We start from the raw sequence: 14,906 nt of genomic DNA, 5'->3' as shown, positions 1-14,906 counted from the left end.
AGAATTATTTTTGTTAGGAATAATAGGAGCCAACTATGAGAAAGATTGCAGATATCTAATACTACATATATTAACAGCAGCAAGAATTGTATTTGCCCAACATTGAAAAAATGGAAACTTACTAATTAAGAAAATTCTAGAGTGTGCAGAAATGGATAGATTGATTTTAAAGATTAAAGAGAAAGAAGATTCAGTGTATTTTAGAACATGGGATAATTTCTATCAGTGGCTAGAAAAATGAGTCAGAGAGAAAGGAACGTGATATATATTTGAATATATATTAGTAAGAAGGCTATTGAGTGATTAATTAACATATTGTTTATGATAATTAACTATATCTATTATTGTTAGTTAAATGCATGTACCCAGACACTATTATCAGATGGTTTGCTAAATTGATCAGTTCTGAGAAAAGTCCACTTTCTATTTCTGCTGCATGCTCTCAGAAAAGGTAACTAAGCTCTTTTTAATTCAGGTTTTGATCTACAAACTTAGTATGAAGGAAAAGTAAGGAATGGCAGCAATTATATGCTATTTGCCCAGCAAAAATGATTAAAACAATTGCTTTTCTGGGGCAAACAAGTATTTTTGGGCATTGGTAGTACATAGCTTCACAGTTTCTCACAACAAAGATGGCTAGGTTACTATAATTTCCTAAAGGCTTGAAAAAGCTTTTTGAAAACAATAGGTAAAAAACTGTGATACAATAACCAAGAGTTGGTACCCACTTGCTTCCTTTCTGCTTGTGTTCTATACAAACTAATGAAGAACATCTGTATTCCAAGAGCAGTCTGGTTTCCAAGGCTGTTTTGGAATAGCTATTCTAAAATGTTGTCACTCTGCCACTACCCAGAAGGAAGAGTTGAAACTTTGGAAAGTTAAGTAGTCTCAAGCTAACCTGAGGTGATATTTAAACGTTCTTCCAGTTACTGATTGGATTATATGTTTATTTATTTTACAAGGCTTACATGCTACTTCAGTTACCAATTCTTGATTTGTTGTACTTCTTTACTATGAGTTGCTATGAATTTTTCATTGGGAAAACAATTGTAGACTGTGCTATCTTTCCTATTGTTCTATTCCTGATTTCATGTGGAAACTGTAAAATCCTGTTTGAAGTGTGATTCATTGAGATGTTTATCAACAGAAGTCTTCTGAGTTCTGCCTTGTGGAAAATACCAATTAATACTCCAAAGATTTTCAGCTGTTTTTCAATAGCATGGTGAGTGCCATTCACAATATTATCAATTACTTCATCTTGTCTTTCCATGTGGTTTTCTTGATAAATTCAAGAATGTTTACCACTGCTTTTTCTCATGTAGTATGAAAAGACGTCTTTGCTTTTGTCTCTACAGTGATAATTCATCTCCACATCCTTCTGTATCCCTATTGCCTTATATAGGTGTCTGCTTGCTTTAGCTGAACAGCTAGGATAAGCTTCACACCGTGGGTGACCATTAGTGAGAGTACATATTCTTGGCATACATTGCTGGCATTTTTCTCTCATTCCCTCACAATATTACCCCACATGATAAGGCAACATTAGCAGAACTTTGCTCCATTGTCAAACTGCTCTTATCATTAGGAAGGTCTTCCTAAAATTCAGTTGTATTGTTCTATATCCTAAACTTGAGGTTAATAGACAAACAAATACTATTAATCTGGTTAGATTAATAGTATTGTGAGATTTGTATTATTATCTCAAATTAAGCTATATCGCAACTATGTCACATAGTTATGTGATTGGTGGGTGACAGCAAACTTTCTAAGAATGCTGTGGGCACATCTGTAGTGTTGCTCGGTTGTCTCATGTTTCTTTACTTATTTCTGTGTTTTGAACTTTCTGATGGTAATTTTATACTAGCATGATATTTGATGTACTGCAGACATGTCAAACACAAGGCCCGGGGGCCGGATCCGGCCCGCAAAGTGGTTTCATGTGGCCCACGAAGCCATCCTGGAAACAGTGAGGGAACGGCCCCCACTGCCTTGGCCCTGGCCCAGAGACCCTCCTTCTGCCAGAGACCCTCAGATCTCTCCCACTCCTGCCCAGGCCCCCCCATAGGCACCCTTGATGCGAACGACGTAGAGCTGGCCACGCCCACCCAGTAGGCCATTCACACTCTAGCCATGCCCACGCAGTAGGCCACGCCCACCCTGGCCATATCCACCCGGCCCCCTGAGGGCAACCGCAATGCTGATGCGGCCCTCAATGAAATTGAGTTTGACACTCCTGATGTACTGGCTGCTGACAAAAAGAATCAGAGAATTAATTGATAAATATATTAGTGTTCCACCTCCTAAATATTTAAAGGTTTTCATACGAGAAACAGCTAAGGGAACTAGGTATATTTAGCCTAAAGAAAATAAAGCTCAGGGCTAACATAACAGACTTCTTGCAATAACTGAAAGGCTGTCACAGGGAAGAGGAGGTTGATTTATTCTCCAAAGCACCTGACAACAGGAAAAGAAGCAATGGGTGGAAGCTCATCAGAGAGAAATCCAACCTTCAACTAAGGAGAATTTTTTTAACCATTAGAACAATTAGTCAATATAACAGCTTGCCTCCCAAAGTTATGGGTGCTCCATTCCTGGAGGTTTTTAAGAAGAAATCAGGCAACCATTTGTCCAGGATAGTATAAGGACTCCTGCCTCAAGGTCCCTTCCAGCCTTATGATTCTATTTCTATATTTAACACTGAAATAAAGCCAATTTGGAAACAGCTATTTCCTATGAAAATTGTATGATCCACCACACAGATTCTCAATGATTATTGACTGATTCTGACACTAGTGTAGAAAAAAAAAGCATGATGATAAAACCTCAACCATTGAAGTACCAGATTAATATTTAGAAGAAAAGCATTCAAATCCTGATTTAGTCATAAAGTTCATGGAATACATTTGGAATAATTCAACTGGGGATGAGGTGGAAGGATAAGAAAGAAAGAATGTGTATATCATCAGAAGCTGGTAAATAAACATAATTAACTACAATTTTTCCACTGCCTAGAGGAAATATTTTTATTCTGTTAACCCGTTTTTTGCTTTATATATACACAACAAATTCCAACTGCCTACATTAGCAAATTTCTAATTTTGCATTTTGGATAAAATTTAAAACATTTTTAAAAAGCAGAGGAGAAACTGCATATGCCTGGATTTTTGCAAAATATCTGTATAATTGAAATTAATGCAATATAATAAATTTGTTCTTCTCCAAAAAAATTACTGACTTAAAAATATTGTCAGAATCCTTTTACAAAAGAAATCACCACGGCACACAATTACTAGGCAGAAAATCAGCATTATAGTGAACTCTAAATTATAAATGCTATAAATTTCCTTATGTATACATGTCAAATGAACACATACTCTGATGCCAAGATAAGCAGCTATTAAACTAACTCTGTGTTATTTGTCACTCAATTTTTATGACTCATAAAATATGAGGTTTTATCTGGTTGATTCATATTAATTTGACTCCAGACCCTTTTGATTTAGGAAAAAAACCTTGTAGCACAAGAGTTAAAAATTAAAAGACTATAATTCAGAATATATATCTACCTATTATGCATATTGTAAAAGTTCTTTAAGACATTTGCTAACTATCTTTAAATCATAAAAATTACATGAGTGGAATATAATGTAGCCTACCTTTCAAATCTGAAAATTTCAAATGACAGCCTTTGCTATACAAGTTACAAATAAATAAAAAAACAATGTTTAAAGGCAATTTTCATTTTGCATTTAAAAATGGAAAAATGATTTTAAAACTATCTTCTTGATATAGATTTTAAAATGCATGGTAGTAACCCATGGAAAAATAGATCAAAAAGATCAAATCTCATTATTGCATTATGATCAAGTAAAAGAAGCAAAACAGTCAATGCCAAAATAGTTATTAATGAAAAGAATGAGAATAGAGTGACTAATTTGTATCTTTCAGAAACTGAATACTAGCATTATCACTGTAGAAACTATTTCCATAACATACATTTACAATTACTCACTTTATTAATAATGAAGAATCTGAAAGATAAACCCTTTGTTGGCATTTCCAGTTGTATTTCTTCTGGCAGAAGATCCAGTTGCATATAAATTAACTTGTGAACACAGATGCCCTTTGAAGAAAATTAATTTTCTTTGCCTATAAAAATCTCTTTATAGGAATCCAAATGCCTTTGACAAAACCCTCAACCAATATCATGTTCGGAATGTGCTGATTCTATAAAGGATAGGACGTTCGTTATAAAACCAACTAGGTATCCAAATCCATATTTTTTCTTCTTCATGAATTTTATGAAGTAGATTCTATTCCACAGAAGCATCTGCTACAATATCAGTTTGAATTAAGATTCATGCATGTCTCTGTTAATTATTTGGGCTGTAACAATTTTTCTTCTGTCTAGAACCATTCCCAAAATCTAGCTAAAATCTAATTTTTTTGTAACTCTTACATAGTATCCATGCGAGAAAACAATTAATTCATCAACCAACTATTTCTACAGCTCATGGTATAAAATTGTGATCTAAAGCAAGAGTACAATTCTATGTTTCCCAGGATAATGTTGCAGGATTCAATCTGGTTCAGTCACTGGGACCAGAAGTTTAGTCTTCCAAACTTTTGGATTAATAGAATCTAACATTCCATTAGAATTTCCCTGAGGATGGGCTCCAGGATAACTCTGAAAGCTTGGAAGACTAAACCTCTGATCCCAGTGACCAACCCAGATATTCCAGGGGGTGCAAAAACATGGGTTTTCAAAATTATAGTGTATATGCATAATTCTTTGCCATTACTTTGAACTTTTGTAAGGGGTGCGAGAATATATCAGGAGCATTCTAGGAGTGCGAAGTATAGAAAAGGTTGGGAGCTGCTGTTCTAACATCATGTGAAATCAAAAGGAAATCAGATTTCCACATGGAACAAATATCATAGCAACAAGGAAAAGGCCAAACAAGCAAGGACATAACTCAAGGCCAGCAGCAAGAGACAGTTAAATAACACAAGATCAATTTTCCTCCCATACCATCTAGCTGTTGTGTTCATTCTTCCCAGTTTCCCCCTAGCTGCTTCCAATGCAATCGTCTGTCAGCACAATGATAGTTAGAATCAGACCTATTCTGATTCATTAGGTCTTGCATGATACTATGACAGAATAGTTACTCTTTTAAAATAACTTATCTTTAAAAAGGTGGAACTTATCTTAAAAATAAAATTGTATCTCCAAAGCTAACAGTCTACTTCCATTGAGCATTTTGATGTTTAAAAGTCTGTGGGCTGTTTATATCTCTCAGCGGGAGGCCTCTTTAACTTTGGCTCAGGATATAAGTAGAAACATGCAGATCTGCTTAATATTTGAAAGGGAGACCTCAAAGGAAGGACCCTAGAATGGCTGACTAATGTGGAAAGTGGCAGTGCAACACATCAGTAATGATGTGATCTATAATTAGTCTCATTGCTCTATAACAAACATGTCAAACTTGCAACGTCACGTGATGTCGCACAACATATCGGAGCCTTTTCGCCATTGCCGGCTTCCGGATGACGCAGTTTGACACCCCTGCTCTATAAGGATCCCATGCAAAAATCATGTGAGTTAATAAAATTTGATACAGGTAGTCCTCAACAGTTTATTTAGTGACTGTTCAAAGGTACAGCAGCACTGAAAAAGTGACTTATGACCATTTTTCACACTTACCACCTTGGCAATGGTTCATACTTACCACTATTACTGTGTCCCAAGGTCATGTGCAACCTTTTGACAAGCAAAATCAATGGGGAAGACAGATTCTCTTAACAACTATGTTACTAACTTATCAACTGCAATGATTCCTTTAATATCTGTGGTAAGAAAGTTTGTAAAACAGGGCAAAATTCACTTAACAAATGTCTCAACAGAAATTTTGGGCTCCATTGTGGTTGTAAGTCAAGAACTACCTTTATATCAAATCCACTTGCACAAAAATCTTTGAATCATTGGAGATAGCTCTTTGTATGCTGGTGGATCCTGCATAGTCTGTAATTTCTGTGGGTGTTCAATGTAGGTCCCATATAAAAATTGTAGAAATGTAACACTGCTTCTTGAATTGTTTTTAGTCTAAAATGAAAACCATAACTAGGGTTGTGCGCCTGGAAGTGGACTGCAAAGCATACAGTTCATTATGCCCACATATATAATATGAAATCTAGGAAGCCCTATTTGATTTCATATTCCTTTGGATCATTTTGTCAACACATTCTTAAAAAAATTAGAAAGGGGAGGAGTGTTCTTTGAGTTATAGTGGAACCTTTAAAATGAAGGGCCACAGAATTCTGTCCCTATCCCTCCCTCCTTTAATTCTTGCTGCAATTGGCTAACTCGGCGAGAAACACGCAGAGCAAAAAGTAAGAGAAGCAGCGACAATGCAGATCCGCATTGGGTAAGCTTGCACGGTGACCTGCCGATGCCGCCCGTTTGACTCAGAACTTGGCCCCAAGTTACTTCCCGGAGTTCCCTCTCCAGCGGCTCAAGCGGAATGGGGCAGTCTCAGATTCGGAGGCCTGAGCGGGAGGATCCAAAAGCTCAAGTATCCCGACCTGACCTTTAGACGTGGACAAGCTGAGAGTCGCGCCTCGCACCAGGACCTCTCTCCGCCGGGTAGCAACTCGCTTTCCTCGCCGCCTCCCTCAGCGACCCAACCGAGTCCCAGCCCAGCAGCGAGGGGCTCAAGCCATGCCAGGCACTCGCGCTTGGCCACCTCGCTGCCCGCCTTCTGTTGTCACCGTTAACTTGTCGCCTCTCCAGACCGAGACCGGAGGACAGTAACCGGCACGCCCTGAACCCCGCTTCTGGGCTCCTCGCCGCCTCCCGCCTCTCCTCAGGGGAGGAAACACAAAGGCGGGGAGGAGAGGGGCCGCGGCACAAAAAAGAGCTAATTTCCCGGGTGGGGACGAGGGTTCAAAGCTGCGACCTCGTCGTGAGGAGAAAAGAAAACCGCTGTTCCCCTGCGCCAGAGCCGCTATTCCAGAGCCTGCTCCAGCCAATCATCCCAAATCCCCCCCCCCCACACACACACACACACACATACAGAGACGCACGCGCACACAAAGAGAGAGCGATTCCTTTTTTTTTTTTTTACCCTTTTCTCAGAAAAAAAAAGTTCCTTCAGAGCGCACGCCTGTTCCTTTGTCTCACTCTGGGTCAAGACAGTGGCCCTCCAGATCCGCTGCCTCTCTCCTCGGCGTCGCCGACCTCAGCCCCACTCGCTTTAAGAGCTCCCACAAAAGTGTGGAGGAAGACAGAAGAGCTGATGGAAAGAGAGACTCGGGACACGACAGATGCCTGCCCCGCCCAGCAGAGCCGCTATTTGAGTGGCCGTCAAAGGTAGCCAATAGCGTTATCGCAACCAGTTACGACACCAATAGAATTCGTTAGAAAGGTGGGAACTCAAGTGAGGCCCGCCTTTTTCTTTTTCCAAAGTGGGTAGGTCCCGCCGTTTCATGAAGAGAGATGAATTGTGACGCGCGGTTGGAGATAGTGCTTGAGGGGAGGGATTTTATTTGTTCTGTCAGCGTCTGATTGACAATAGAAAACTACAATTGGGTTGGGAGGTTAAAAGAGGTGAAAGTTCCATCCCCTCGGCCTGCCGCTGCGATGTCACTTCGAATTAGGGCGTGCTGGGGCGCAATTCATCCGTCACATTTCCGTGGCCTCAAGTTTTGCGATTATGAGCCTGGTTCCCTATTAAGATTACATTCTGTTAATTACTATAGGTTTAACTCCAAAGTCATTTTGGCTTCTTGAAAACAAAAATATCCATTATATACCTAAATGTTTGAAACAGTGCAGTGCGCACTTCGAAATAAATTCTACTTTGTGTTTAATGGGAAATATACCAAGATATAAGTGAACTCTGTATAAAACTTTACTAACTAAAACAATAATTAGAACTGTTAGGAGTTTTAATCCTCAAAAGATATTGTTTTAAGGTAGGAATGGATAACTTCTAATTCCTCAAGTGGATTTAAATGGCTGTTAGAAAATCATTGCCCAATGGACTAATTCCTTTCAGTATGGCTATTAAAAGTACTACTCAGGAAGTGTTTAAATTGTAATCCAGTGCATCTGAACAATATTAAATGCAAGGAAATCTGGTTTACATGTTTTTAAAGTTTCACAGTTGCGGGTTTTCTTCAGTGCACTTGTTTTGCTTTTTGTTTCTCTTTTCAGCAGTCTGCTTTGAGATAAGCTGTGGAATATCGTTAATATAAATTAGAATCCTAGAACATCTTGTCCTAAACAGAAAAAAATTATAGAGTCCCCTATAATTTGTAAACTATACTTTGCATACCAGGTTTAACAACTGTACCAGCAGCATTTCTTTTCTGGTTCCTAAATGACCATGAAGATTGTATGGAATGGAACAATAATAATGCTGTTATTTATATGGTGTTATCTTATGTAAGTGGCTCCAACCTCACACTTAATTTTTGTGATTATCAAAATTTGTTCTATATTTATCCATATATCAGAAGAATAAATAGATGGTATTGGGTTTTCTGCTTGAGCAGGAGGTTGGACTAAAAGACCTAGGTCCCTTCGAACTGTTGTTTTGTTAGATGATTGAAGAGGTCTGTAAACATCCAACGTCAATACTGTACTGTTTGGATAATACCATTGATCAAGAGGGTCAATCCTCTTTGCCTAAACTTTATCTTCTACTTTCTGTGTCAGCACTTAAAGCCAGGCTTTTAACTCTGTCCATCTTCAGCTTTTGTTCTTTTGTATTGCATTCAGAATAAAATTGGACAGAAATCCTAAGACATATAATTAGTTCTTTTTACTTGCTAGATTCCAAGTTAATATTTGAATAGTTGTATTATTTAGCCAACCTATAGAGCAGAAGTAGTGGAACAAGATGTTTGGCTTCTAAGCTACCTTATTCAGTCATTCATCTCCAAATTTAAAGTAAAGGGAACCTGGGTATTTAGATACACACACTGATCAGCCACTTGGATTCTTCTTCATGTCACTACAGGTTGAGACAGCTTGATGGGATTATGCAACATATCACCAAATTGATTTTCTTTCGTTATAATATTCTGTCTAGCAATCCATGTGACTTTTCATCTGACACTTCATTCCACAGACCTTGGATCATCCATTTTATGCTCTGTGTACCTAGGGATACAGAAGCTCCAATATTTGGCCAGATCAAAGAAGTTGCTGATCCGGTTGCGGTTGGTTCATCCAAAATATTGAAAATAGTCTTCTGTAATTCCTGTTCATCTATTAGAGCTGGACATCAACTTTCTTCTATTTAATTCTATGTTGAGAATCCTCAGGTCAAAATGTCTATGGAGATTCTCAGTCATCTAGGTCATGATGGTCTCAAAGGTGGATACAAGTAAACCTCCAAATGGCTTCAACGACTCTCTAAAAGAATGCAAATGGCCAACTGTTTGCAAGGAATATAAATCCATCCATTCCCCACCATCTAGTTAGAGCTAAAGAAGCTTCTTAGATGAAAAGCAAAACATCTTCAAAGAAAAATAAGAAAGTCCAGTTGACTTCTGAAAGGTTATCCTTTGGGACAACCATGACCTCGATGACTGAGAATCTCCATAGACATTTATCTATGCACTTTTGGATGAACACCCTTCATACAGTGCAGGAGGATGAATGGATTTCCAGAAAACATTGCAGAGCGCAGGAACCATTTGTGCTTCAGTTTGAGATGCATACAACACAGACTTATTCCCAACAGCCTATGCCTGACTCCAATAGTGAAGGGACACGAGGCAGAAAACATCCTGCAGCCAAGGAGGCTCCACACACATTTGCACTTCTCAGGTGACTCTGTGGATACAGGTAAACCTCCAAATGGCCTAAACATCTCTCTAAAAGAATGCTAATGACTAGTTATCTGCAAGGTATATAAATCCTTCCATTCCCCACTATCTAGTCAGAGCTAAAGAAGCTTCTTGGATGAGAAGTGAAATGTCTTCAAAGAAAAAACAAGAAAGTCCAGTTGCCTCCTGAAAAAGCACTCAGGTCAAAAAGCACTCAGGACTCAGGTCAAAATGCAATTAGAGGAGTAAATTAGGAGGTATTGCCTCTAAACCAGAGATTCTGCTGCATTGCATGTTGTTAATAGTATCTGCTGTTGCTTCCTTAATTTTCTCAATATTTTATCTGTATTGTGATTTGGCAGTGCCCCAAAATAATGAATCACAGTATTTCTAGAGCTTTATCTGTAATATTTCTGTCACTATCTAGGTATTTATCTGAACTGCTCTTGGTCAAGGCTAAATTCTCAGAGTTGTTTATAGTCAGCAGTTTATTATTCCTAGTGCTTTCAGAGAGACCTTTGGCTTGTGTGGAGGAGTGAAAAAGTGAATGTATTTTATCACCCACACATAATGGAAATATTTGAATATTTGAAATGTAGCCAGATAAGGTCTTATTTTGAGCAGCATGCCAGGTATTGAGGGTAATTGAATGTCAACAAAACTCTTTACATCCTCTTTCACTGGGTAGCCATTTGGCTGTTTGCAAGGGTATCAGGTAGAGTTGACAATAGAAAACTTGGCTTAAAGACAAAACAATAGCTCTTTATTAGACAAAGAAACGTTTATCATCTCTATTAAAGTAAATATGTGGTATAATCTGGTTTGTTTAAAGAATCCAGTTATAGTTAATTCCTCTTTTCATCGCATAATAATTGGGAATCCTTCTATGGTGGTTGAGCTGGTGTTTAAATATCTCTTAAGTGCAGGTTGCTCTCTCTAAACATTATGCCCCCATAAATGCAGTTAGTTGTCTAATAGTTATTGTGTAAATGTCTCAAAATACTTTTTTTTAAATCCACATTGTCATTTATAAATGGCAAGTGGTCAAAAATAGAGATTACTATCTGTATTGTTAAAGGCATTGCCTAGATAAAAAACCCAAGGCACTCTCATTCTGAGATTCTTGATCTGTCTTTTCCAGTGAAAGAAAAGTTGTTGGAGGGACAACAGCAGCCTCAGGAGAGGACTATGTTTTAAAAGTATTTTGGCAATCTTTTGAGATGAAAGAATAGATCTCAATCTTTGCTTTCAAATCTCATTCCAGAGTCACTTCATGCAAAAATAAATCTATTATTATTATTATTATTATTATTATTATTATTATTATTATTATTATTATTATTATTATTTGATTTACTTACTAGTACATCATACTTGCATTCTAAATAATTGGCAGTTTTCAGTTATTTTGGAGGCTGTCAGATGAAGTCATTCTTGAGTTCATTCTATGTCACTTCTTTTCTCCCCACTCTCCACAAAGTACTTAAAAGTATATTCACTATTAAAAATCAACCCATACAACCTGACCTACTGTCTTTAGTCAAGATAAAGTATAAAATGAAAGGCTAAAAGCAAAATAAAGATAGAAAAAATTAAGAGCACTTAGACAAGATTTTAAAAGACGGTTTGGTGTAAGGTACTGGCCTAGATATTAGGAGATTGTGAATTCTAGCCCCCCCCCCAATTAAGCATGAAAGCTGGCTAGGTGACTTTCAGCCAATCATTCTCCCTTAACCCAACCATCCCCTCACAAAATTGTTGTGCGGAAAACAGAACGTGTGTGTGTGTGTGTGTGTGTGTGTGTGTGTGTGTGTTTGTGTAATACATATAAAATTTGGTGTTGGAGAAGACTCTTGATAATACTATGGATAGGCAAGAATAAGATGGATCATAGAAGAAATCTATCCAGAGTTCTCCCCATATTTTGGACATATTATGGGAAGATCCAGCTCTTGTTGCTATGCTGGGAAAGGTGGGCAAAGAGAGGAAGAGGAAACTAGCAGTAACATAAAAAGGTAAAGGTAAAGGTTCCCCCGCACATGTGTGCTAGTCGTTTCCGACTCTAGGGGCCGGTGCTCATCTCCGTTTCAAAGCCGAAGAGCCAGCGCTTGTCCGAGGACATCTCCATGGTCATGTGGCCAGCATGACTAGACGCCAAAGGCGCACGGAACGCTGTTACCTTCCCACCGTAGTCGTCCCTATTTTTCTACTTGCATTTTTACGTGCTTTCGAACTGCTAGGTTGGCAGAAGCTGGGACGAGTAACAGGTGCTCACTCTGTTACGCGGCACTCAGGATTTGACCTGCCAAACTGCCGACCTTCTGATTGACAAGCTCAGCGTCTTAACCCACTGAGCCACCGCGTCCCTAGCAGTAACATGGAAAGGCTCAATTACAGTGGCAATAGGTGCACACTGGAAGATCTGCATATAATAGAAACATGTTATTTATAGCTGCCAATATCATTGAAATAAAGTACAGGATTGGAATTGTTTACCTAGAAAGATTTCAAAATACTTGCACTGTACTATACAATTTGGACTGTACTCCTTCTCTGGAATGGTAACTCAACCTTTATATGCTGTTTTATATTTATTTTAAAATTAATTATATGGTACTTTATACCTTATATACAATAAGAATATGCAAGGATTTTTATTTTATTATTGTAGCCCTTCCTATGTAGGCCTATTATACAAGCAGTCCTCCACTTAAAACTACAATTAGAACCTGACTTTCGGTCGCTAAGTGATGCAATTGTTCCGGATCTGATTTTATTGTTGTTATGTGAATTGTATGCTTGTTAAGTGAATTATGTAGTTGTTAAGCAAAACTGACTTTCCTAATTGACTGGAAAGTTCACAAATTATAATCACTTAATCGTAAGACACTGCAATAAGTCATAAATGTGAGCTGATTGCCAAATTGCAAATCATATGATAGAAGGTATAGTGCAGTGGTCATACTTTTGAGGCCCCCAAAACAAAGAATGACACTTGGTGATTTTTCTAAGTAGATTTCGGTATTGTTCCACACCTCTAGATTGGGCAGAATCCACACAAGCCTGTACTTAGAGAACTAAGTTCTAGGGAGGGTTTGTCTTCACTCTGTTTTTCTTACACAAACTAGCTGAACTGAATTGTCTATTTTCTGGAATGCACTATCTCCCTCCTGGGAATCCAGATGACCAGGAGAGGTTGTAAATCACTTTTTCAAGGCAGTTGTATCTGTGAACCATAATTAAACAAATGGTCATAATTCAAGGAGTACCATATATGATTTTATACTCTAGCATTGTGATTCAGTACAATAATACTTAAAATTCATGTGCATCTTTTATGCTAACTAGCCTTGTCTTATATATTGATGAATCATCGGTGTGGTTATCCCCTAATTTTTATCTAATACAATATCATCCACTGGTTCCCCTCCCTAATGAAATTGACCAGACCCACATATTACAGTAACCCACTGTTTGTTGAATAAATCATAAGTGGCTGCATTCATACATAATCTAGTACACACTGGCTTGGTTCACTTCTTTGTTTTTGCTAGACTCACACAATAAATTACTCAAGCCTTTTTACTAAACACTTTCTAGCTTGCTAAATTGGTATTGCGCTACTATTTGTATCGGAATGTCCAACATAAATACATCTATAATGTAGTCTTACACATGAACTTGAAGCTAAGTTCATAAATCATGCTGTGCCATGATGTTTCTTTGATTGACTTAGTATATTCCTAAGTCTAGACATTACAGTTTATACATCATGCCTTATAGCTTATATGTTGTACTATTAAACATAATTGTTACTTTGTCAATCTTTTTTTCCCCCCTGTCATTCAGTGGGGTCCAATTTTTGCAGGTCTCTTGGCAAGATCTTTCAGAAGTGGTTTGTCATTGCCTCCTTCCTAGGGTTGAAAGAAAATGACCAGCCAAAGATTGCCAAGCTCCATTTGTACCCAAGGCAGAGTAGAAGTCATGGTCTCCCAGCTTCTAGCCAGATGCCTTAACGATTAACTGGCTCAGTTAATAAACCATGGTTAAATAATTCATACAACACATGAAGTAACCTAATTGGGTAAACTACTGTTTTAATGATGTAATATACTTTTTCATTAAATTAATATTTTTTTAAAAAAACATTTTCAGTTTAACAGATGACATTTCCATCAGTCTGAATATACAACTTGTTGAGAAGATAAGTAGAGTTGAAATTTTCCTTCCAGCTTTGGAAACAGACAGGAAATAAATAGAAAAAGGGTTACTTGGCTTCATAATAAAACCTTGAAAAATGATAATATCAGAACACAAGGTTATTTTTCCATGGTACCCAAAGCATCAATTAAAATAAGTAACCATCCATATCCTCCGTGTAAACCTTCACCTGTACATAGCACATACAAATATATGTAAACTGGTAGAAATCTGAAAGGAATCACTAACTGGTATATTTCTTATAAAAGCCATTATTTGCATTTTGAGAATTATAACCATAGCAACTTAAAATTAACCAAAACCCATGAAGAACAAAAAAAATATGCAATCACTACCTGAAATAATTATGTTATTAGTTAATAGTTAATAGTCTTAATTTTGACACATTTTTTCTAACAAGGTCCACAGGTCAATAATATGATTATATTTCCTTCCAGAATTTTGAATACAGCACTTGGTTTCTACAAAAAAAAGAGTTTTTATTTTCCTTTACATCACAAGTACTAACAATTGGCAGTATAAAATTTCTTCTATAAAAAGGATTTTAAGTTTACTAAAATAACCCATCTTGTATCTCCCACTATGTATTTACTTAATTTTTCTAATATATAATATATCTCCAAAGCACCTGAAAGCAGGACAAGAAGCAATGGATGGAAACTAGTCAAGGAGAGAAGCAACCTAGAACTAAGGAGAAACTTCCTGACAGTTAGAACAATTAACCAGTGGAACAACCTGCCTCCAGAGGTGGTGAATGCTCCAACACTGGAAGTTTTCAAGAAGAGACTGGACAGCCATTTGCCTGAAATGGTATAGGGTTTCCTGCCTGAGCAGGGGGTTGGACTAGA

At 37.6% G+C, this 14,906-nt stretch overlaps 1 protein-coding gene across 1 annotated transcript in view; it reads right to left on the bottom strand.

The window, feature by feature from the left end:
• Positions 1-7,253, bottom strand: part of HYCC1 (hyccin PI4KA lipid kinase complex subunit 1) — a 49,864-nt gene extending 42,611 nt beyond the window's left edge. Inside the window, exon 1 of the mRNA XM_083376354.1 lies at positions 7,125-7,253. The gene's annotated coding sequence lies outside the window, so the exon portion shown is untranslated. The remainder of the gene's footprint in view (positions 1-7,124) is intronic.
• Between the last annotated feature and the right edge of the window lie 7,653 nt (positions 7,254-14,906).

The sequence above is a fragment of the Vipera ursinii genome (assembly GCF_947247035.1).
Source record: "Vipera ursinii genome assembly, chromosome: Z".
Classification (NCBI taxonomy): Eukaryota; Metazoa; Chordata; class Lepidosauria; order Squamata; family Viperidae; genus Vipera; species Vipera ursinii.
The sequence above is the reverse complement of the archived record's forward strand: the minus strand, read 5'-3'. Positions and strand labels throughout refer to the sequence as shown.